Source organism: Muntiacus reevesi, chromosome X (genome assembly GCF_963930625.1).
Source record: "Muntiacus reevesi chromosome X, mMunRee1.1, whole genome shotgun sequence".
Lineage (NCBI taxonomy): Eukaryota > Metazoa > Chordata > Mammalia > Artiodactyla > Cervidae > Muntiacus > Muntiacus reevesi.
Genome location: NC_089271.1, coordinates 16,997,285 through 17,006,372, shown reverse-complemented (window position 1 = coordinate 17,006,372; position 9,088 = coordinate 16,997,285). Strand labels below are relative to the sequence as shown.

At 48.3% G+C, this 9,088-nt stretch overlaps 1 protein-coding gene and 1 pseudogene across 2 annotated transcripts in view; both read left to right on the top strand.

Annotated features, from left to right (window-relative positions):
- The first annotated feature begins 583 nt into the window (after positions 1-583).
- Positions 584-696, top strand: LOC136154894 (U6 spliceosomal RNA; annotated as a pseudogene).
- A 5,691-nt stretch (positions 697-6,387) lies between these two features.
- The window catches only part of ADGRG2 (adhesion G protein-coupled receptor G2), a 122,267-nt gene continuing 119,566 nt past the window's right edge, over positions 6,388-9,088 (top strand). Inside the window, exon 1 of one of the 2 annotated variants that reach the window (XM_065915760.1) lies at positions 6,388-6,643. The gene's annotated coding sequence lies outside the window, so the exon portion shown is untranslated. Of the gene's footprint in view, positions 6,644-7,146; positions 7,269-9,088 lie in introns of those variants that run through there. The other variant, XM_065915761.1, reaches the window with a different exon arrangement.

The following is a 9,088-nucleotide window of genomic DNA, read 5'->3' as shown; positions in this document are numbered from 1 at the left end:
CAAGGGTGCCCTAGGGCTATGTCTGTCCAGAGTTTTCCCCTGAAATATGCTCTGTGGTTTCAGAGACAGGTAAACTGACAGATTCAGTTTAAAACTGCATGTCCAGGACTTCATGGGTTCCTCTAAGAAATAAGAAGGGCCATTGCTGTTCAGAAACCTTCAGTTAGGACTAAGCTGGGTGTGGCCTGGCCAGAGTGTTGTCCCCTGTGTCCTACTGAAGAACTCTATGGGCTGGTCTTCCTCACGACTCCCCATCTCTATCCCAACCCCAAGGCCCTGGGATTGCTCCCTTCTGGAAGGGTGGCGGTGAGTTGCACAAGCTAATGCCAGTGGGCAGATCTACTGGGATGCATTTAGTTTTCTATGGATTCTCTGGTTGGTTTTCTGTGTTGGCACGGGCCCATGCTCAGTCCGTCCCAAATTGGAACACATTTTGTGAAAGGGCTGGATCCACCATCCTCATCTTGGTGGAGGTTAAAGTCTGGTTTCATTTTTCATTCAGCTGCCATTTGTAACTTTCACTGAACAGAATGACATCATGTCCAACTGTCTTCCCTCAGAATTTAAATAAGAGAGTGCTCACTTTGGCAGCACATATACTAAAAAAAAAAAAAAAAAATTGGAACGATACAGAGAAGATTAGCATGGCCCCTGCGCAAGGATGACACGCAAATTTGTGAAGCGTTACATAAAAAAAATAAATAAGAGAGTTTTTTTGCCTCCCACGAGAGTGTGTGATTTCCTTATCTCTTGCATTGTGCAACAGCCTCACCACCATTACAACTAGAGCCATGTTCTGGAGAAAAAATTTTGCTGTATCACATGGTGACCTCACTCACACAAGCAGTGACTGGTTTCTCGCCTAAATCCACCAAAGCCTGCACCACAGAGGATGAGATCACATCACCAGAGACTTCTCTCGTATGAAGGTGAGTGCCTGGAGGGCTGGGATCACCTCTTGCTCATCTTCATCTGCCCAGAGTCCAGCACATAGTAGGTGGGATAGTCATCAGTGCATCAAGTATGATGAACTACCTCCCCACTCTCGAGGTCCTTGTAGGGCTGCATTTCCAAGCTCTTTGTGCCTGGGCGCTACTATGGGAATGGTGCCAGTTGGTGAGTTGGGAGCAGAAGTGCTGCAGATCACTTCTGGGCTGGAGCATTGAAATGCTTGTGGTCTAGAACTTTCTTTTCTTTCTAACTCAGCAACCTGCCTTGTTTGAGAAGGTGGTTACTCAGTCAGCCTGGATCCCCAAGTGACTGCAGGAAGTAGAGCTCCTTGTTCCAACCTATAATGACAATGTAGTGTAAGACATAAACCTTTATTCCATTGTGCATGCTATTTGCTAAGTCACCTCAGTCGTGTCCAGCTCTTTGAGATGCTATGGACCATAGCCCACCAGGCTCCTCTGTCCATGGGATTCTCTAGGCAAGAATACTGGAGTGGGTTGCCATGCCCCCCTCCTGGGTATCTTCTGGACCCAGGGATCAAACCTGGGTCTCTTATGTCTCCTGCATTGGCAAGCAAGTTCTTTACCACTAGTGCCACCTGGGCCGTAGAGACTTTGGGAATGGTTACTGTAGCATCAGAGAAGGTAATGGCAACCCACTCTAGTACTCTTGCCTGGAAAATCCCATGGGCAGAGGAGCCTGGTGGGCTGCAGTCCATGGGGTCTTGAAGAGTCGGACACGACTGAGTGACTTCACTTTCACTTTTCACTTTCATGCATTGGAGAAGGAAATGGCAGCCCACTCCAGTATTCTCCTGGAGAATCCCAGGGATGGGGAGCCTGGTGGGCTGCCGTCTAAGGGGTTGCACAGAGTCGGACACGACTGAAGCGACTTAGCAGCAGCAGCAGCAACTGTAGCATCCCTCAGCTGGTAAAGAATCTGCCTGCAATGCAGGAGACCTGGGTTCTATCCCTGGGTTGGGAAGGCCCCCTAGAGAAGGGAACAGCTACCCACTCCAGTATTCTGGTCTGGAGAATTCCATGGACTATATAGTCCATGGGGTTGGAAAGAGTTGGATAGGACTGAGGGGCTTTCACTTAATCACTTACTGCAGCATCACCTAGGCTATCCTCACTGATACTGTAGGCATTAAAAATAAAATAAATGTTTGTTGTAGGAATGAATGACTTAAACCAGAAGGGACTTCTGAGCAGTGGTAGCTCCAGAATTTCTAGGGAAATTCAGAACTTGGTAAGCTGATTACAATTTTGTGGGAAGTGGAAACTGTGTTTACTAGGGGACTTTTATTTATATAGTACACTTTTTTTGTTAGATGCCTTTTACTTGGAGTGTTGGATGTTGGTGTAGATTGTGGAGGCCTAAAACACCCCACGCCAACTCTTAGCACTGCCACTAGAGCTTAAATTGATCTTCTCACCCTCAAAAATCCCATGGACGGAGGAGCCTGGTGGGCTGCAGTCCATGGGGTTGCTAAGAGTCAGACACGACTGAGCGACTTCACTTTTTACTTTCATGCATTGGAGAAGGAAATGGCAACCCACTCCAGTATTCTTGCCTGGAGAATCCCAGAGACAGGGGAGCCTGGTGGGCTGCCATCTATGGGGTCGCACAGAGTCGGACACGACTGAAGCGACTTAGCAGCAGCAGCAGCAGCATGTATATTTTATAAATGCGGAAACTGCAGTCTAAGTGATTGCACCAGTTAGTTTGTGGCAAAACTGGTAGACCCCAAACCCTTCATTTCCTGATTGTCAGATAAACATTTCCTGATTGTCTATCTGATGCATTTGCCATCTCAACAGTCCCCCTTTTATATGCAGACATTAAGACTACAGGAACTGGAGAATAACACTGCCTGGTTCCATTCCTGGCTCTACCACTTCCTAGGGGGGCATTTCAGGAGAAGCTAGTTAATCTTTGCGTGCCTCAGTTTCCTCAGGTGCAACCCACAGTGGGTTGGCATGAGGGTTTAGTAACAAAGTATGAAGTATGTAAAAATTGAGTAAGTATGTTCATCAGCCTAGTTCCTCTTCCCACTGTTGTGACTTGCACCCACGTTCTCATTGTGCTCATTTCCCTTGGAAAATAGTGAATCTGTTTGAGGCCACTGTGTGGTATATTTTGACTATTTGGCCACAGGTAAAGTTGCATTTCAAGTTCTGAGGAAAGAACTGGGCCCTGGACATGGGCAAGCTGCCCTTTGCTGCCCACACGGGGCCCACCAGTGGGAGGGAGCAACAAGACGAGGACTTATGCCTTCCCCACAAGGTCCCCACAAGGTCGCTGCCATGTTTCCTGAGCAGTTGCGGTCTGGGAATCAAACTGTATCACTGGGAAATTCCCTGGCAGTCAAGTGGTTGAGACTTCACCTTCCAATACAGAGGGTGTGGGTTCTATCTCTGGTAGGGAGCTAGGATTCCACATGCCTTGAGGCCAAAAACCAAAAGAACACGAGAAATGGAATATTTCCTGCCACACTGGTGAACAAAGGATGTCATAGTCATCAGCAATTGCAGCCACCATGGAAGGTGAGCTGGTGAGCCCTGAGGGAACTCAGGAAGGAAAAGAGTATCTGCCATCTAGCAGCCATCAAACTGCAGTCACTCCCTAAGACGAGCCCTGAGGAAACTCAGGGTGTGAAGAAAAAAACAAAACAGGAAACTGGCCCCAGATAGCTGAGGTGCGTATCAAAGGATTGATGTCATTGAGTCCAGACTCTTGCATCTTCCCATACACAGAAAAGCACTAAATTCCTTGACTTGGAATATCTGTTTTTATTTAATTTACAAAAAACTTTTGACGTTCAGGTTACCTGGCCTTTGGTTGCCAAAATTCTATATAACCTGGCCCTTCACCTCACCTCCTTGGAGCAGTTCTCTCAAGGCTACTTGAGATGCTGCCTCCTGGGCTTAAGTCCTAAAAACTTCCGCTGAATAAAGGGTAACTCTCAACTTTTAGGTTGCATATATTTTTTCAGTCAACAAACACAAAACAGAAACAATATAGTAACAAATTCAATAAAGACTTTAAAAATGGTCCACATCACAAAAGAAAAGAAAATTCTTTTTAAAAAATGCTTTAAAAAAGACAAAAACAACAAAGCTCTATCACTAGTTCAAAGACCCTGTGGGGCAGGAGCCAAAATTGCCCACTCTCCAGTTGCTAGGACATCAGCCCATGAGTTGTGGATGAAGATTTAACCACAAATCTGGGGCGCCTACGTCCTGTCTTCATGTCACCAGATAACGCCAGCGTGGGAAGCATGTGACCAGGGCTCTCTCTCCTGGAAAAGGCAGAGAGCCTCATTGCTGAGGGCTGGGACCCCTCTTCAGCCTCAGCCTCTTTCCTCTTCTGTTGGTCCTAATGGCAGAGTTAAGTTGATCTGACAGTGTTTGTCAATGAGAATGAAAGTTTGTGTGGAAGTGCATCAAAATATGAATTTTAACTTTTAGCCTAAGCAGTATCTCATTTGTGTATTTTAGATATATTTCCTCAAAATGACTGTTTTTTCCAAGAGCAAGGTTGTTTAAAGGAAAAGCATATTTATTTTGGTATTGCTTTTTAGAATTTCAAGCAGCTTCTATTATGAACTTTACATATTTTAACTTTTTATTGAAGTAAAACATACATAGAGAAAAGTACACATATCGTAGGTGAACAGCACAATGAATTTTCACAAACTTAACAGATCCATGTAAGTGGCACCCAGATCGAGAAACATTGCCTGTACCCCATAAATCCTCCGTATCATCCTTGTAACTCCTTCTAGTCATCAACTCCCCGGTGACCACCATCCTGACTTCTAACTTCATAGTTTGTCTTTGCTTGTTGTATACTTTGTATAAACGGAACCACATAGTATGTATGCTTTTGTGTCTGGTTTCCTTCGCTCAGTATTGTTTACAAGGTCTGGCTACACTCAGCGTAGCAGTGCCTTGTGCATTCTGTCTGGTGTTCCATTTTGAGAGGATACCTCTGCAATGTTTTCAATCCATTCTGCTGATGGACATTTGGGTAGTTTCCAATCTGAGGCTGTTACAAATACATGGCTATGGACATTCTTGTTCCGATCCTCTGGTAGACATATGCACTAGCTTCTGTTGAGTATATACCTAGAAGAGGAATTGGGACATTGGGTAGTTGTGAGCTCATTTTTAATTGATTCTGCCAAATAGCAGTGTATGAGATTTCTGGTGGTTCTACACAATATGAAGTCTGTATTCTCTAACATATGTAAGTGTTAATACAAATGTGAACAATTTAACCCTTTGGAATAGCATTCAATCTGTTTATTAAGATTACTATTTTCTTCCTCATCATAATTCTGCTTCCAGCTGGATGAGCTTCCTGTCACCCACTCCCCGTTAATCCAACCAGTCAAAAGTCTCTCTGAAAACACTTTCCATTCATTTATCCAGCTAGAATGTTATGAGTGTTAATAAACTGGTGTTTGCAAAACAAAATCAATCCCTCCTGCAAAGCGGAGCATATATCTCACGGGTGTTGTGTTTAATATGACAGAGTTAGGCACGAGTGTGCTCTGCAGATCTGCACTTTTAAAACATCCTCTCCAAAGCTCTGAATGCAATTCAGAATTTTGGTGGTAAAGAAAAATGGAATATTCTCCTGTAGGTTTTAGCGGAAGAGAATGCGTGTATTTAAAGTGGTAAAACATCTTGCAAATATTGGAATTACTTGACTACAAAGAGGAGGGCAGGAGAGGGTAGTGTGGGGGAGGGGGTAAAACAACGGGCCAGAGGGCCAGAGGGCGTTGAGTGCCTGCTCTCTACAACCAATCTTATTACAGGACTGAGCTAAGTTCCTCTAGCCTATTTTATCATCTTGTAACACTGGTTAGGTGGTCTGTAAATCCTGTCCAGATCTACTTTTTTATCCTGGACTGTGCAGAGGTAGGAGATGCTGACAGAAAAGGTAGAGGGGACCAGGGACAACTCACTTCATATTCCACCCCACCCTCCCCCAGCAGCCATTGCACTGGGGATCCCAGTTCCTAGGTATCTGGTGTATCAGGTAACCATGGAGCTGAATTCATTCCCAGGACCTTTTTCTTTTACAGACTTCTCCAAATCCCCCTCCAAGCAGTCTGACCTCTGCATCAGAAATATTGTGGCAGAGGGGCGACTTCGGGTTTCCCACCCATCACACTGCACGGTGCTGAAAGTGGTGGGGCAAGCATTGGGGTACCAGGGCGACCCCTAAAGGTGAGCGGCTGGGCGTGGAGTCTGGGGTCCCCGAGGAGCACGCCGAACCGGATGCGGGGCGTCGGAGGAGCAAGCGGTCCAGGAAGTCCGGAAGCGTCGCGGGGGCCTCCGCAGGGTGGGGTGGGCCGCCCCGCCCCCAGTCTGAGCTCACCGCCCCCAGTCTGAGCTCCCCGCCGGGCTTCGGCCGCCGGGCGGTTCACTCACACCCTTGTTCCTCCGCGCCCCGCCCGCTCCCCACCTCCGCGCCTAGCCTCGTCGCGTCGCCGCCGAACGCCGGACGCGCCACGCCGCGCTAGGCAGCTGGAGAGCGGGCGGGCGGGCGAGCCGTCCGGGAGCGACGGGGGCGGTGCCCAGCCCGCGGGCGGGAGTAGGAGGGACGCGGCCCGAGGGAAGGGGAAAAAGGAGGGCTGGAGGGCGCCAGCGGCGAGGCCGTCGGAGGGGACCGGCAGGTAAGCGCGCCGCGCAGGGATGGGTCTCTCCCCGCGGGTTCCTGCGACCCGGCCGGGGAATTGGCGACGGGCGCGGGCGGCTGGGGCGTAGCGCCGGGACATAGAGTGCGACGGAACGGCGGGACGAACGCTCCCTCCGCGCGACTGTGTCTCGGCGGAGCTGGGGCCCGGGGCCGCCCTGAAAGGCGGAGGCCGAGGGCCGAGCTTCGGGGGCCGACACCCCGACAGTGAGAGAGTGCGCGCCGCGAGAAAGGGGCTCTGGCGACGCGTTCTGTGAGGGAGAGGGGTGTGTGTGTCCTGAAGCTTAAAACGGACTCCAGCTCTCCCCACCCCTGCGCGAAAAGGAGCCACGAGCCGTGTTCGCGCCGGCGGTCTTCGAGAGCCGACTGGCGGGGACTCAGTTTGCCGCGCCGCCCAGTGGGTGCGGCGGAGCCCGAGGAGCGCGGACGCGCCCCGGGCCCCGGACGGCTGGGCGCTGCCGCGTCAGACTGGACCCAGAGCAGGTGGCTACGGGCGCGGCGCGATGGAGCGGCAGCCAAGAGCTTGAGGGTGAGGATGGGCTGGAGGCCTCGGGTGAGCGCTTTTCAACAGCGACTTGCCGCGTCCAGGCTCCGGAGCGTTTCAGGTGAGAAGGAGCGCTGACGGGCTTCCTGAGAGCCGAATGAGGCAGGCGGCAGAGGTTTTCCATGGCTGCTTCGACAGTGACTCTTGTGTGTACTGGGCCCATCCGAATTCCCTGGGGACCTTGTTACAATACAGATTCTGATTCAGTAGGTCCGGCCGTGGTGGGGCCCGACCGTCTGTACTTCTGACAGGCTCCCAGATGCTGCTGCTGCTCCATGGACCACATGGCAGGCCTCGCATAAGTACTTTTTGTCCAACAGACTGAAAACCTTAGGAACATTGGGAGTGGAGATCCTAAGGCTTTACAATTCCACTTCCTCCCCAAATACACAAATTTCAAAGATTCCTACTCATTTAGTAGCAAAATACCTTACTCTTCTTACTGCGCTACTAGTCAGGTACATTATCTGATAGAGCTGGCTTCATGGGCATGCAGCCTGTATTTGGTTTAATGTTCTGCGGTCACTTGTCGAAATTCTGAATAATTTTTGAACAAGGGGCTTTGCAGCTGGCTGTCGAAATTCTGAATAATTTTTGAACAAGGAGCTTTGTATTTTTATTTTGCAACTGGCCCTATAAATTATATAGCTAATCCTAATAATAGTCATCATAGGCAGAAAAAGGACCCCATTTCTTTGATTCGGTTGGGAGCTGGTGGGTGATGGAGAGTGAAGGTTTTTTAAGTAAATACTAGCTAGATGTTGCAGTTCCTTCCATCTCTTAACTTCTGTTCAGCTATTTTAAGAGATAAGCCTATGTGTATAATCTCAGTTACACATGGTATGCCAGTATTTTTAAATTAATAATTTATCAAGAGCTTAATTATTAATACAATTCAGTTTAATTTTGTAATAGTTTATGGGTTGAGCGACCAAAGTGTATGCCATTTCCAAAGGATTTGGGGAGTTTCTATTTAGTGTCCCAAAGTTTTGCTTAGTTAAGATCTAAAGTGAGCTGGACACTGCTTAGTTGGCTGCTTTTTCAGCTCAAGTGCAAAGCTGGAAAACAGAAAGTGGCCACATTTTGAAGCTGCTCAGGGGTTATTGCTTTACAGGGCCTCAGTGCGATGCCAGCCCCTATCGGATTCCCTCTGCTTTTATCATTCCCACATCCTGGCAAGGTGACTTTCAGTAAAAGGGGGATAGAGCAGATTTTGCTGTTGAAAAACACTGAAGAAGTGCAGGACCAGCATCAGTGTTTTCTCTGTGAATAATCCTTAATCCTTGCCCCAAACCCACAGATTTCAGATGTGTGTTCTTTTCTAGAAAAAAAAAATGGTGACACAGAAAAGAAACAAAGAAGGAACTTTAATTATGGATATGATTTTGTTCAGCAGAAGGAGGAAAAAGTCTGGGAAATGGCATTTCATTGGTGGGTTTGGCCGGCAAAGGAGAGCTGCCGTGTTTCTGGTACCAGGAGCAGCCTTCCAGAAATGGCAAAGTGAGTTTGCTCAGGTGTTAGAGAGAGCTAGTGAAGAAGCTGCTCTTCTGTGGCTAATGTGGTCATTCTGGGTGCTCCCGAGTGACTTTGGTGTGCCTGAGGCTGGCTGGGGACTCAGAGACGGGGTACATCACGGTGAGATTCCTAGCACTTTCATTGCTCACATAAAACCGACCAACACATTTTTCCATTTCGCTGCCTGAGAGTGCCGAGTTACTTCAGATACACGCTACAAACTGGGAAGAGCACCATTATTTCAAAAAGAAAGAGAGGGGTGGGAGTGAGGGGAAAAATTCAAATCTGTTAATAGTTCTGAAGATACAAAGGAGAGATTCTGCCTTTAGTAAAAAACCTGGGAGCTGATTTTTATGCCTCACTGAG